The sequence below is a fragment of the Pimephales promelas genome, chromosome 14 (assembly GCF_988280905.1).
Source record: "Pimephales promelas chromosome 14, fPimPro1.hap1.1, whole genome shotgun sequence".
Lineage (NCBI taxonomy): Eukaryota > Metazoa > Chordata > Actinopteri > Cypriniformes > Leuciscidae > Pimephales > Pimephales promelas.
Window position 1 is genome coordinate 27275350 of NC_142782.1, and position 16837 is coordinate 27292186.

Consider the following 16837-nt stretch of genomic DNA (forward strand, 5'->3'; position numbering starts at 1 on the left):
GCTTACAATTTACTGCAGTTTCCAGCTGAAATTAACACTATAGTGGGAGTAAAACAGACACAGACAAACCTGATTTTTTTTCTTTTCACAAAAAAATATTATTTGAGTGGAAGATTATCGATTTATAGAAATTTTTAAAGTATAAACTTAGAAAGACAACCAAAAATATAACTAAATAAATATTCAATTTAAATTTTAATCATCTCCCAACGAATTAGAGATTTTAGCACCTTGGCGGACATCTTCATCTGTTCTATAGGTTTGTTAGAGTTTTCTGGCGAGTGAGAGAGTGGGGAAAAGTGGTGTGAGAGAAGCCAAGAAGTGCCTGAACTGGGTCAAAGAGAGGGGAAAAGAAAGAGCCAGTGGCCATACTGTCTTTAATGGCCTCCCTCCCTCTGACCAGCAATTACAGGGACCTAAATGATGATCTATACAGGCAGAGAGCAACGCTTCGGCCAATGGAGACAGATGGGGTGAGAGGAGAAGACTGCAGATTGATTATTGATTTAGAGGACAATGATGGATCGCGATTTGAAGGGGAGTGTGTGAGGAGAGAGAGTAGGTTGAGAGGGAGTTGAGTTTAAAGGGATGTGTGTGTGTGTGTGAGAGATAGAGAGGTTGGGCTTTGAAAGAGAACAGAAGTGATGTCTTGCAGTAGGTCTTCCGACCTTTAGAGGGAGCTCTTCATGCTCCATAAAGAGAATTAAACAGCATCTGATGAAATTTGATAGAGATAGAGTGGTGAGTTATTACAAGATTAGGTTGTTGTGGATGGTTTCTGTGAACACTATATTATTTGTGCAGTGTGCATTCTGAATCACAATTTTATGTAGGCCTGTTGTAATAATAAAAGGTCAAATTAAGTTTGCTGTCATTTGTGATTGACCCAAAAATATACCTATATTTGTTATATTGACCCAAAATATAATGATATATGTCATATAACAAGTGAAAAGTTTGGAGACACCAAATCATTTTGAATATCGCATTTTCGAATAATAGTAAAACAATTAAAACTTCAGCAATGCACTTTGAAGGATGGAGTTATGTTGTGACCACAAAATAAATAAATAAATAAATCTAATCAACCTATCAACCTATGAATGTCAGAATGGGAAAGAAAGGTGATTTAAGCATTTTTTACGCACAACCATTTCTAGGGTTTACAAAGAATGGTGTGAAAAGGGATAATTACCTTGAGGCGGATGGGTTACAACAGCAGAAGACCCCACCGGGTACCACTCTTCTCCACTACAAATAGCAAAAAGAGGCTACAATTTGCAAGAGCTCAACAAAATTGGACAGTTGAAAAATGTTGCCTGGTCTGATGAGTCTCCATTTCTGTTGAGACATTCAGATGGTAGAGTCAGAATTTGGCGTAAACAGCATGAGAACATGGATCCATTATGCCTTGTTACCACTGTGCAGGCTGGTGGTGGTGGTGTAATGGTGTGGGAGATGTTTTCTTGGCACACTTTAGGCCCCTTAGTGCCATTTGGGCATTGTTTAAATGTCACGGCCTTCCGGAGCATTGTTTCTAACAATGTCCATTCTTTTATGGCCACCATGTACCCATCCTCTGATGGCCATTTCCTGCAGGATAATGCACCATGTCACAAAGCTTGAATCATTTCAAATTGGTTTCTTGAACATAAACATTGGTTTCATGGAACTTGAACATTTAGTTCGCTGTACTAAAATGGCCCCCACAGTCACCAGATCTCAACCCAATAGAGCATCTTTGGGATGTGGTGGAACGGGAGCTTCGTGCCCTGGATGTGCATCCCACAAATCTCCACCAAATGCAAGATGCTATCCTATCAATATGGGCCAACATTTCTAAAGAATGCTTTCAGCACCTTGTTGAATCAATGCCACGTAGAATTAAGTTCTGAAGGTGAAAGGGGGTCAAACACAGTAGTATGGTGTTCCTAATAATGTGTGTGTGTGTGTGTGTGTGTGTGTTTAAGTGTGTCAGTTTTGACTGTTGTGCATGTTTTGTAATTTTCACATACTTACTTTGAAATAAATTCAAAGAATAAAAATGATCTATTGCAAGAAGCTTTTAAGCCCAAGAGTACCAGCATTTGTTGTCATTTGAACACAGTAATATATTAAATGACTTATATCTCCTCTATGAATGACTCTTTATGGAGCTTTTTTGCTGTTATCCATGAATAAGTCAGCGTGTTTCAAGTTTCCTTGCATTTTCTTGACAGTCTTTTCATGTATGGCTGGGTAAAAAAAAAGTTGGTTTTAATCGATTCTCATCTTGAAGAACTGATATCGACTCTTAAATCGCAGGAATCGATCTTTCAGTCTATACAGTTTTCAGTTGATGAATGAACAAATCTTGCCATGTATACCTGAAAGGCATCATGTAATCGAAAATGAATCGAATCGCAAGCTTGTGAAGATCGAACCAAAACGTGAAATTTGTATCAATGCGCAGCCCTATTGTTGACCTATTTCCTATTTCAGCAAGAGTTTTAGATGGGACATATCGAATCAGCCTGTTTCTTTTTGCCAGCAGGCTTTAGTTATGCCTTAACCTTATACTATGATTTAATAATTTCCAGTCAGTCAGTGGCTGGTGGTAAATAAGAAGAGGGACTATTTATTTTATTTTGTTGTCAACATTTAAAAAAAAAATACACTAGCATATAGATGGCCTCAAACTCAAAGCTCTAATTTAGATGTCGTGGAGTCTTTCATGTAATCTTGTTCTGCACTCAGCATCTGAACAGGTCACTCACTGTCCACTCTGACTGCAGTCCACACGCTTTGATGTTCTGTCTGTGTGTTTGTTTCTGAACAGATACATTCAGCTGTTTCCCTCCATAGCTTGAATGTAGAGGATTCTAAGAAGAAATGACCACACAAAAGCGCCTGTGAGACACTGCCTCATTTGATGAGAGGCGCTGTGATAGCCAAGCTTCAAAACACCACTTTATATGTGTGTGTTTTCTTTTCAAATCTTACATTTTATGAGAAAGACCACAGGGAATTGAAAACATACTGAAGGCCCTTAGACAAATCACGTTCCCTTCCTATCATAAACGGGAACCAGTAATGCTGGAAGGAAACCCTGATATCACACTCTCATTAGAACACACAGACAAAAATAATGTTTCTGCTTCCTAAATTTACGTAATTAAAATAAGCTAATGCGACACAATATAGATTTTGTCACTGTTAAACGTAATTGAGTGCAATCAATTAAAAGTTAGAAATAGAAGTTTACTTAATCTATTTGCGTTTGGAAGGCATGACTAATTTCAACTAGCGTTGGGAGTAAATGTTTAAATGATGTGTAATATTATGTGTTTTTGCACAAAGTGAAAAAAGAGGGGGGTTTGCTCATTTTTAATGTTCATTATGTAGGATTTAGAAGAATTTCTGTTATGTTGACATTTTGGGGAGTACCATGAACCCTTTACACAGACTGTGATGACACGTTCCCCCCAGTTATTAACATTGTAATTTAAAAAAACAAACAAACAAACAAATTTACATTTAATACACTCTACTTTGTACGTTGGCATTTAAAATGTCAGAAAAGTAGTTCACGCTGCTGTAAGAGTGTTTCTTGCGCAATGGCTGAGGGAGTGATGGTTAATTTGACATCTTTCTCCCATCTCATCGCCGTAATCAGTGTCTCAGATTTTTTCCTCTTTTGGAAGGTCATAGAAATTATTTTGTGGTTTTTTTTTTTTTTTTTTGCTATTGGAGCAAATGTTATTTGTTGTTACTATTCACCGCTATAGATGTTTACCCAATTATGACGACTACCACTTCTCAAACAATGGACACTTTGTGAAAAGTGCAAAAAAAAGCATGTTGCTGGTGCGAATGCATTGCAAATATCAGCTGAATGACTAGGTGTATTCTTCCTGGAAATTTGATCTCATAACTATCCGATAATAAAAATTCATGAAGCCTAATGTAAATACCTACAGAATGTCAGAATGGGAGTCTGATACTGCTCCATTGAGCTGTGATTATGGGGAGTGTTTCAACCGAACCAGGAAAAAAAATGCCTTGGCACTCAATTCGATAGACCGAATCCCATATGAAAGGATGGCAAAAACATCTTTCCGATCGACAAATGCCTTGATCGCTGATCTCTGTTCCTCATTTAAAATAAATGCGCTGTCAACATCTTCTAGAACAGATGCGATGGCCGTCATCGTAAAAAGCCCGCCTTGACAATTTGATTGGTCCGAACAGCTTTGATTCGGGCATAACTTGCTTCTCAACAGATTAAGTCCAAAGCGAACTTCCAACGCATTCTCATCCCAAGGCGTCATATACGACACTTTTGCCAAAGCGTAAACATCCAACGCGTCAAATGAGACACTTCAGTTATGGTAGGTTTAGGTATGGGGTAGGGTTAGGGTTAGACCACTAGGAGGCGCCTTCTGCCCCATATATATCTGCGTCTCATTTGACGCTAAAGGGTTCTATGTGATGTTGGATGTCTTTGGCTAAAGCGTCGTACATGACGCCTTGGGATATTGTGGGCGGGGCTAAGTTCAGCTGGCATCCAGGCTAGTAAATACCCTCTTGATTTGTTTCATTTGATGCGTCTAATTTTATTGTGTTTACTCAATTCCATTCAAAAGGTTTAATTTAACATCAGTAAAACCCATTTCCAATGCGTGGAAGTGCTGTCCGCGATCGGCAAAAAATTCTTCTTTGTCATAACAGTAAATCAGGATTATATCAGTTTCCATCTGACAAACCCCATCTAATGAAATTGTCCGCACTCTCCACGTGTTACAAAACGATGAGGGCTGGTGGGAGGACATCTTGATCTGGTAGATTCTGTCTATTTAGGAAAATCATTTTCTTTTGAGAACTGTACGTTTCACCCCTCCTCCACTTTGAACTAATCACTGGCAAAAGACTGATGAGGGCTGAATTAATGCCCGTAATGAAGCCATTAGTGTAATTATAACCATGGCAATCAGCCTGTGTTTTGACCATTTTTTTTTCAGACTTGGCGGAAAACACCTTCGTGCTGCATACAAGTGCTCTTAAATCTGCCACATGTCCTTTCCTCTCTGCAATACACCCCCACACTCACACTCGCATCACAGATACATGCACAGGATACTGTCAGTCTCCAGGGGGTTTATGCTCTGGTGGATTCTCTATTCTCTCTCTCCCCCTCCGTCGTGTGCTCTCTGCCCCATCGGGACTTCCTGTGTGGGAGGAAGTTGTATGTGCCAGATTCTAAGTGCATTAGCGAGATTTTGCCTTCAAGGCCTGGGCCGGGAAAAGCCACGTCTGACCTCCACCTTCACGGAATAGAAGACAAAGAGAGAAAAAGTGGCAAACTTGTACCAGCCTTGAGGGAATCAGATCATGTAGAGAATTTTTTATTAGTGCCTGTTGCTAGTTTTGAAACAGTTTTGGGTCTGGATTGATCACTACATTCAAGTTAACTAAGATGATTAGAAACTTTGAACAAAGATGGCGAGAAAAACCTGTTGCATTATTTGTATAATGATTTGGATAAAAGCATCTGCTAAATTAATGCAAAACGAAAAACTATGCAATCTTTGCTGCTGTCTTGAGCAGTTCATACAACACCAAATATCTGCCGATTATTACAGATTTTATTACATTACAGATTATATAAATGGTTTTAATAATACTAATATAATTAATTGAATAATGTAATGTATAATATAGAAATCGATAATAATTATAATACCTAATAATAAAATTCATTGTTTTCTAGTTTTAATTGTGTGCATGCTAATTTTCTTTACTTTTACATTGCAAGTAATCAGCAACTGTAATCAACAATAATCAACTGTAAAATGTTGTAATCTCTAAAATCGTGTAGTATTTTTTTGTAGGTAACACTTTACAATAAGGTTCATTAGTTAACATTAGTTAACTACATTAGTTAGCATGAACTAATAATGAACAGCACTTATTAATCTTTGTAAATGTAAATTTCAATATTTACTAATACTTTATTAAAATCTTGTTAACATTAGTTAATGCGCTGTGTACTAACACGAACAAACAATAAACAGCTTTATTTGTATTAACTAACATCAACGAAGATTAACAAATACAGTAACAAATGTATTGCTCATGGTTAGTTCATGTTAGTTAATACATTAAATAATGGACCTTATTGTAAAGTGTTACCTTTTTGTATTTATTGTTTTATTTTTCATTTACACAAAATAATTATAGAATTCTAATATCAGGCTTTTACTCATCGACCATCCAGCGTGAAAATGGTCCATCTAAGTAGTATCACCAGTGCATCCCTACAATATTGGATAGCCTCTCATACTTTGAGATTATTTCTTAGACATAGTGTGGTTGTAGGAGCTATACTTTTGTAAAGGAAATTTCTGTAAGTAAAGTGTCCTATAATGACTATCAACGACGATAACAGCTAATGGTTGCATGATGGTAATACACAACCTCTCATTGCTTGTTTATTTTAGGGTTAGTGGTAGTCATTATAATTAGAATATATTAACAACAAGTCCCTGCATAAGGTGTATATACAGAGTAGTGCGTGTATGCGTTAAGGTCAGAGTACCAATGAAGTGTGAGCACGAATAGCTCTTTAGGAGTTAGCTGATGTGTGTGATGTGCCGTGTTGCCTACAGTCCTGCCAATTAGCCTGTTTACGTCTTTAAAAAGCTCTTTTAAGGCACATTAAGCATGCACATTTCACCACATGGCTGTGTGGCTCTGAGGTTAATGAATTTTCTCTTCAGCAAGGCATCAGAAATTAACAAGTGGATCTCGAGATGGCAGCCTGAGAGAGGTTTTTACGTGTAAACAAACGGCATCTGAATCCTCATGTCCACGCACACAAACTCATGCATAAGCAGTCTTGCTTAAAGGAACGTTCTTTTACTTAGATCACAGTGGGTGGTCCGTCTTTCCACTGTGACGAGCGCAAATCGGTGAATGAGGGCAAAACAGGGACTTGGTAAACAGTCATGAAGCACCTGTTCTTGCTCACCACTTCCCACCTCAAAAACCTCCTGATGGTTATATGTTCATGTCTGAAGTGTCGTTTCAGATTCTGTCTCTCTATTTCTACAGTCCTTGACTGGATGACTGACAGCTTTGGTTGAATGAAAGTGTGTTTGTTTTGGGGATTGTTGTGTTTGTTGTGACATCACAATATGCCAGAGGATTAGTTCATGAATATTTATTAGGTTCTACACCAACAATTTAACTTGATGATCTATTGTTTAGTTTAATTTACCATAAAAAAAGTGTTGTTACACTTTGTTTTGAGAGAGCAGTCATTTTTGCTTAATAATTCAAGTGTTCAAATGAATGTTCAATGTTTCATTTGATAACTTCATCTCTACATCTGTGACTTCCATCAACAATTGATTGTAAAGTATGACACATTGGCATTGCGGTTATGTTTTTGTTAAGAGTATTTATTTAGGGTTTTATTTCAATAAATTAATATCATAAATATGGACAGATTTTAGTTGTGATTTCATTAGAAATGGAACTTGATAGATGGGAGAGTGTTTATAGCTCATAGGTTGCTCTTTAAGTGCTCTGTAGGGACTTAATGAAGCTCTTAATTATGTTTCACTTAAGTATCAGATAGACACAAATGAAACTGTTGACATTCAGCAGTAGCGTAGAGCTATAAAATGGATGTGTGAATGGAGCCTAGCCTTTGATGAGAAATGAGAAATGAGAATTTGATGAGAGTTCATTTTAAAATGTCTGACTTTTGATGACTTTGGTATCTTAGCAACTCCGAGTAGTTTGTGGCATTGTTGAGATCCCCATCTGAACTCTAGAGTAGACATGAAATTACTAGGGTGAGGGTCTAAGAAGTAGTAGAGCTTTATGTGAAGTATGTAATTTCTTTGTTTCATACTGAAAATAAAGTTTCCCAAACACTCCCCTGTCTGCCACTGGTCAGACTAACATTAAATGCTGTTTTTCGAACCAGTGAGCCACAGTGTTGACCCTTTTCAGGTAATTTATTCTACAAATGGCTTACTTATAGTTGTCTCTGCATATTATTTTGGGATAAAGTAATTTAACAATGAAAACAGTTACAGCCTTCACATTTTAAGTTTGCCGGAAATGAAAATTCACTGCATGTTATTGATCTTACTGTGAACAATTGGGTTAGTCCACCTCAAAATGAAAATTCTGTAATTAATTACTCAGCCTTATGTCGTTCCAAACCTGTAAGACTTTTGTTCATCTTTTGAACACAAATGAAGATCTTTTTGATGAAATCTGAGAGCTTTCTGTCCCTCCATTGACATCCTACGCAACTACCACTTTCAAGCCACAGAAAGGTAGTAAAGACATCATAAAAGTAATCTATGTGACTCCAGGGGTTTAAGCTTAATTTTATGTAGTGATGCGAGTGCTTTGTTTGCCCAAAAAATATAATTTACCTCTTTATTAACAAAATATTAATCTCCATGTTCACGACAAAGTGGTAGTTGCCTAGACTGTCAGTGGAGGAACAGAAAGCTCTCAGATTTATATAAAAAAAAAAGATCTTCATTTTTGTTCCGAAGGTGAACGAAAGTCTTACGGGTTTGGAACGACATGAGGTGGCACCAAGAAATGGTAGAAATTGACAGAAATTGCATTTTTGGGTGAACTCGCCTGTCTTTTTTTTCCTTCTCTCATACGTTGGACTACAATTGTTTAGTCCACTTATCCCAATTTTTTATTTTTTTTTAAAATTGATTGCAAGTTCGCATCCAGTCATTCTGCATCAATACAGCCAACAACCAATGGACTAAAGAAAATCAATTATACATTTAATTTGGATGTATGTCAGAGTAAGGAAGAATAGACCTGTTGATATTTCTGTCAAGTCTTTAAGCAAGAGTCTCCCTTTACTTACTGTTTACTCTCATTGCTGTCTAGGAGATACAATAGATATATAGAAGAGATTTTTAGTGTGATTTTTTTTTTCTTGTCAGTGTGTTAATGTTATCTCTGTTGTATTTACAGTCTCTGTGATGTACGTGTGGTGTGGTCCTGCCACCGCAGAGAGACCTACTATGAGAGAGAATTGAGAAACCATTTCATAGGTGGTTCATTTTCATATTAAAGACAAGAGGTAAAATAATTGTGAATTATATCACTGGCCGCTAAAGTCCTCTGCTAAATACTGGACTAAATCCCTCAAGTTCTCGTCAAAAAAAAAAAAAAAACCCTCAACAATTTTGCACTCTAGTAATCTTCAGATTTAATAACCTTAAGCTTCCCTAGTTCTATAAATCTGAGCTTCCAACACCCTCCCCTCCTCCTCTCCTCCACCACCACTACCCTCTTCCTCCTCCTCCCTTTCTCGCTCCCCCGTGCTCTCCAAACGGCTGTGCATTTTATCTCTGTAATAACACAAAGCCGCCGTCACAGCCTCCCGTCAGGCAGATAACAGAAATTCCTGCCCATATTTTAATAGCTTCTGGCCGCTATCTCTCGCTCCCAACTCCTAAGGAGCGTGCGCACTCACCTTGGAAGCGCAAGCCTGGAGGAGATTCCCCGAGAAACCTGCGACTGGTGTGCTCGCGATCGGAACGCCACCGGAATCTTAATGCCGGGCTCTGCTGTTGCCATAGCACTGCCTCCGAGTCTTACTGTGTTTCTGTAGTGAGTCGTACCTGAGAAGGGCTGGAGACCACAAGAGTCTCGCGACCCTCAGGGGCCGACGGAGAGCGAGATGCTCTTGAGCAGCTCAAGCTGGGCGGCCTTTAATGCCTTTACTAAAGACCGTGTGATTTCCCTGGAGTCAAAACATATTCAAAATGTCTATCAGAAGGAGGCGGGGTAGATATTGTCGAGTGCCATTACAAGATTATTATATATATGCACTGTAAAATGGTGGAAATGTATGTTATTTTCGAGGTCTGCAGGAAGGAGGAATTCAGATGGTATTCAGGCCCTAGCTCTTGTTTTGTTTTAAAAAGCATAAAGATCTATGCCACGTCTGTAGTCATGCATGTGCCATTATGAAATGGGTTTTTGAACAAATCTGGAGCACAGACCTGAATGAATATATTAATTTTAGTGGCATGAATCCTGCGTGTATCCCCCCGACGCTTCACGCCAAATGCATGGGAAACTTCACTGAACATGCTAATTACTTCCTGTTCGGTTTTTGACATGTCACCGGGGACCCGGGCTACGGAAACGGGGCTCGTTGTCGCGGAAATCTCGGTTGAAATTGTTTGGCTCAGCCCTGGCAGAAAGGAGCGCAAACATGTCCTCATGACTTTTAATCCTTGTGAGTCAATAGAGAGGTGTTTATTAACTTTCACTTGACGCTGCCAGAAATATCTGACGGGATTATGCATTAGTCCATACGGGGTGGGAAAAAAATGGGAAAAAGACTGAATTCCTGCACACTGGGAAGGAAGCTGTTGTGGTCTGATAGGATGGATGCCAGCTGGAAAGAATGTGGACTTGCACACACATACACATTTTCACCTCTTTATGTTGTGGTATTAGAATACCAACTGTAAAGTTACTGTGACAGGAAGCTGATGTCAGCTGGTTGCGTGTGTGTTTGTCTTCCCAGGGTGTTTTCGGTTTACTTCGGTTTGCAGGAAAAATACTCAGTTTGTCCTGGCAGATAGAAAGGGTCTATGAACAGAGTATTGTATTTACCTCAGATATGAAGTGATCAGGGGGGGGGATATTGTTGCATGGGGTCTGGAGTTGTTGTTCACAATTGTGAACCTACAGATGGCATACTCAGGTGAATCCTCAGGTGTTAGCGGCATTAGCTGTCCGTCTGTGCTGCTTAATCTCTGTGGCAGTGAGGATTAAGAGATGTGCTGTGTGGGATTGTGGGATTGAGTCGATGCTGTGTCTGTGTGAGTCAGTGTGGAGATGTGTGTGGCAGTTGTGCTTTTGTGTGCGGCAGGGTGATGCTGTGATTCTTTGTATAGCTTGGTACAAAAATGTGGATTTTTCCTATTAATCATGATCTTAATTTGAATGATATCAATATCAATTCCCAAGATTGATCCTTTGGGAACAAATTATTCATATGAACTGGTTCTTTTTAAGGATTCAAATCATGAACAAATTAACCCTTTGAGCCAGTTCTTTTAATGAATCATTCAGAAGTGTTTTTGGTTATCGCTGTGTACAGCATATATTACCGTCCACTTTTTAATACACCGCGCTTGTATACCCAGTTGGACCCCATTTCGCCTTCAGAACTTAATTCTTCGTGCCATAGATTCAGAGATGGTCTCTTGAATACCTTGGTTGTAACAAGAGGTTATTTGAGTTACTATTGTCTTTCTATCAGCTTGAACCAGTGTGGCCATTCAACACTCTGGCACCAAATTATAGGCATATTATTGATGATTTTATTCATCGTCTGGTGTCGTTTAAAGCCATTTGAAGCTGCACCGAAACTCTCATTTGGACCTTGAACCGTTTGGTTCCCATTGAAGTCCATCATATGGAGAAAATCCTGGAATGTTTTCATCAAAAACCTTCATTTCTTTTCGACTGAAGAAAGAAAGACGTGGACATCTTGGATGACATGGGGGTGAGTAAATTATCAGCAAAAGTTTTTTTTTAAAGTGAACTACTCCTTTAAATCACATTTCTTCCCCATTCTGATGCCCAGTTTGAACTTCAGCGTCATCTTGACCACATCTGCATGCCATTTGATTGGCTTATTAAATATTTGGGTTAACAAGCAGTTGAACCGGTGTACCTATAATAAAGTGGCCTGTATATATATAAATAAATATATTATCAATATATAAATATGAGTATATTACAATATATGAATATATGCTAATAAAATGTATATATCCTTAAAATGGTATATATGGATATATACCCATCTTTATGTCAGTATTTGAGGTTGAGTAGAATTTTGTTTATCAGTTTGTCTTGCTATGTGTATCTCAGTGTGTTGCAGTGTGGTTGTTGTGTAAGAGAGCTAACAGGAGCAGCAGCGGCTGGGATTGAATTAATACCGTTCAGAGCGTCTCATAACAGTATGAAATATACAACACACCTTCAGGGAGCGCTTGGGGTCTGGCAGCAGCCTCTCTCCCTCATTTTCTTGCTTTTTGTCTGTGTGTCTGACTGTCTGTCTAGCACTCTCTCTCCTGCACTCACTCTCTAACTTCCCATTTCCTCCCAGCTGAATGGATTTACTGTATCTTCACCTCTCTGGGTTTGGTGTAATAAACTCCTGTATGCCGGGCTCCTGTTTGCTGTACGACAGAGAGAGGATACGTGATTTGTCTCTTAGAAGCCCGATGCTGGAAATGTCAGGGACAGTCATGTTCAGTAGAGTCATGTTGGGAGAAGTTTAGTCTGTGAATGTCACTGTGAGAGGGGAAAGCAGGCCATATTCATCCCTGTAGCGATCGAAAGTCCTTTTAAACTCCCTGAGAATTCTCACGGAGCATTAGACGTTCTGGCATCAAGGCTGGTGACTGCACTTCCTATGTGTCACGGCACGCTGAAAATCCCCCTCGCTTCAGAGTGATATGCTACTTTAAATGTGGTACATTTCACAGCATGGATGATATCGGTGTGAAATACTTGGGACAATAAAACGGCTCAATTTAAAGAGTCTCATTAGTGTGATGCCACATTTAACTATGACTTTAGTTGCAGAAACCCCTCAGAATGCCACCAAACGGCAGGGGCCAGTGGGTTGTTGAGAGAGATGAAAGATACTTGACCTTGGTAATCCATCGCCTGAGGACGTGAAAAGACGAATGTTTCGCTCTAGTTCCATCCAGCTGTCTCCGTGAGCGTCATCTCATATTGATAGAAAGAAGCTAGACCTTTGAGATCTATAAGACGGATCGGCCTTCACTGACAGCCATCCATCATCGCAGTTGAAATGTGATTAATGGTGCCGAATAAAGGGAAAAAATAACAGACATTAAAGTTTAGATCTCAAGTATGGCCCATTAAGTATTTTGCCAGTTGCATTTATGGCTACCTTAATCCTTTTTAATATGGCAGGAAATCGATGGCTTCATATTGGTAGCCTAGGTTTTCAACATACTCTATCAAATCCACAGAGGATCTGTCGATAGACCTTGGGCTACTCTGTGAGGTTTGTTTAGTGCTCATTGGACATGCCACTGACCACAAACACAAAGATTGATGATTTGTGAGTAATAAATGAGGGATTACTGTGTCCGAATCCTCCTTTTCCACCCCCTTTTTTTTACTTTTGTCAAAGGAAATGATCTAATAACAGAGAGGTCACTGATTGTATGTTACACTGACAACTGTATTTATGTCATCGTTATAGATTACAAATTGCATTTTAATGTAACTTTAAAAAGTAAGGCTGCCAAATTCAACGTGTTATCTTGTTTGAAAAATAAAATTAGCAATTTGTTAACAACATTAGTTTAACATGCATTAGGTGTCATTAACTAACACTGAAGAATTTTCCAGCATTCATTATTATTGGCTAATTAAAAAAAATATACTATTGTTTATCATTGATTCATTCTTACTACAATAGCTAAAGCCAATGTATACAACTTTAAATGATAAAAATGTATGAGACTAAGAGAAAGAGACTGTATGCATGAACTATGATAAATCTGATATGATTTAATTCAAGAACACTCTACAATAATTGATATATGTTAAAATTAGTTAATGGAATAGATAGCATTTATTTACCTCATATTTTGCCTTCAAAATATTGAATGTGACTTAATCAAACCCAGTTGGCAGATATTATTGGAGCTTCAACTCTTTATTGCACAAAGTTTACATGCGCAGGTGACGCACATGTAGAAAATTGTCGCATTTATTGTTTTATAATGTATTTATGTTTAAAAAAAATGTTCATGGAGGACGTTATCAATGACTTCAATCCTCAGGTTTTTCAAGCTATTGAAATGGTGTTTCAGACACGAAATGAAATATTTAAGGTTAAAAACTTAAAATAATTACATTGCACTGTGTTAGATGAGTAATTTTATTTTTGTTATGGTCTTCATCAGAGAAACGCTGAGTGCTCTTATGTGTTTATACTTTTTTTTTCTCTCAGAGCAAAAAAAAACAAAAAAAAAAACGCTTACCATCTGTAATCTCTTGGAGGGAAGAATTATCTCATGCTATGATTATAGAGAAGGTGAGACTTTCTTCATATGTTCAGATCTCAAAGAGTCGAGGAGAGTATGTCTTTCTTTCTCACTCTCACATTTTCCAATCCTCTCACTCTGTATCCTATTTTCTCCCTGTCTCACTTATTCTCCATTTCTGCTCACATTCGCACTTTCCTCTTGTTCTCTATAGGCTGGAAGTTTCTCCTAAACCCATAGTGAGACCCTGATTATCTGTATTCATAAGAAGGAAATAAGTCTGTAATTCCAGCAGGGCAGGGTGCTAAAAGACCTAATTTGACAGAACAAGTCCAACTATAAAAAGTCTTTATGTGATCATGTGCAGGATTTAGCATCAAACCAGAAAAAAACCTGGAGTAAAGTGGGTTTACTGCATCCCTCTGCAAGAACAAGGATTATTACCGTCGCCCTGTGAGTGAAGCTTGCTGATAAATTCTGTATTAAGATGTTCCAGTATATTGAAATTTCTCCTGCACACGCCGGAGTCGGAGCAAAGAAAGACCATTACAATGGCGAGCTATTTATTTGTCACGATATTTTTCTCTCTCTCTGAAATAAAAATTGTATCGCTTATACGTTTTTTCCCCCCACAAGGCCATTTTCTCCTTAAGGCACTGGATCAGGCGGATGGTGGCTGTTATTTGTCTATGCAGTGAGGCTGAACGAAGGAGAGCTGCTGTGTTTAAGACTGCTCTAACACCTCCGTTTTCCTGAATAATTGCCTCCATCATAGCTGCCGTGATCCACAATGCCCTGTACTCACAATCCTACTGCTGAAGACTCTTAAAACACTGAGACTCAGGTATACATTACACAAAACAAGCTGGCTTTTAAAGGGTTCGTGCACCCAAAAAATGAAAATTCTGTTATTTAGTCATCATCATGTTGTTCCAAACCCGTAAGACTTTCGTTCATCTTCGGAACACAAATGAAGATATTTTTAATGAAATCTGAACCATTTCTGTCCCTCCATTGACAGTTACGCAACTACCACTTTGATGCTTCAAAAAGTTCATAAAGTTTTAATAAATATTTTGTTGAAGAGACTCGATCACTTTTTATGATGAACAGATTGAATTAAGGCTTTTATGCGCTGTGAACTAACGTGAACATGAACATTTTTATTAACTAACATTACCAAAGGTTAATAAATGCTGTAAAATATTTTATTATTAGTTCATGTTAGGTAATAACTTATTTTAAAGTGTTACTGAAAAATAACTAACTTAAATGAGTAAAGTAAATAACTTAAGTAAATAACTGAAAGAAAGACCAATAAAAGAAAGTTTAAGTACTAAAATTACCACTGGTATTTTGACAACCTTTAACTGAAATAAAAGTAAATTAAAGAAATATTTCAAGAAAAAAAAGACTAATCAAAAGTATAAAAGCTCATAAAAAAAGTTACTTAAACTTTAAAATATTGAAAAAAATATAAGTTTATTAAAAAAATCTATAAATGTATGCAAAATAATGAAGAGCAAATAATGTAGTTTGGTTGCAAAATAATTTATTCTAGAATTTTTTAAATAAACTTTTATTTTGATATATATATATATATATATATATATATATATATATACACAGTGAGGAAAATAAGTATTTGAACATCCTGCTATTTTGCAAGTTCTCCCACTTAGAAATCATGGAGGGGTCTGAAATTGTCATCGTAGAAGCATGTCCACTGTGAGAGACATAATCTAAAAAAAATCCAGAAATCACAATATATGATTTACAATATACAATATAACTATTTATTTGTATGATACAATTGCAAATAAGTATCTGAACACCTGTCTATCTGCTTGAATTCTGACCCTCAAAGACCTGTTAGTCTGCCTTTAAAATGTCCACCTCCACTCCATTTATTATCCTAAACTACAGTAGATGCACCTGTTTGAGGTCGTTAGCTGCATAAAGACACCTGTCCACCCCATACAATCAGTAAGAATCCAACTACTAACATGGCCATGGCCAAAGAGTTGTCCAAAGATACTAGAGACAAAATTGTACACCTTCACAAGGCTGGAAAAGGCTACGGGAAAATTGCCAAGCAGCTTGGTGGAAAAAGGTCCACTGTTGGAGCAATCATTAGAAAATGGAAGAAGCTAAACATGACTTTCAATCTCCCCCGGACTGGGGCTCCATGCAAGATCTCACCTCGTTGGGTCTCAACGATCCTAAGAAAGGTGAGAAATCACCCCAGAACTACACGGGAGGAGCTGGTCAATGACCTGAAAAGAGCTGAGACCACTTTTTCCAAGGTGACTGTTGGTAATACACTAAGACGTCATGGTTTGAAATCATGTATGGCACGGAAGGTTCCCCTCCTTAAACCAGCATCTGTCAAGGTTCGTCTTAAGTTTGCCAATGACCATTTGGATGATCCAGAGGAGTCATGGGAGAAAGTCATGTGGTCAGATGAGACCAAAATACAATTTTTGGTCATAAGTTAACTGTGTTTGTAGAAAGAAGAATGATGAATATCATCCCAAGATCACCATCCCTACTGTGTGAAGCATGGGGGTGATAGCATCATGCTTTGGGGGTGTTTTTCTGCACATGGGACAGGGCGACTGCTCTTTATTAAGGAGAGTATGACCGGGGCCATGTATTGTGAGATGTTGGGGAACAACCTCCTTCCCTCAGTTAGAGTATTGAAGATGGGTCGTGGCTGGGTCTTCCAACATGACAATGAC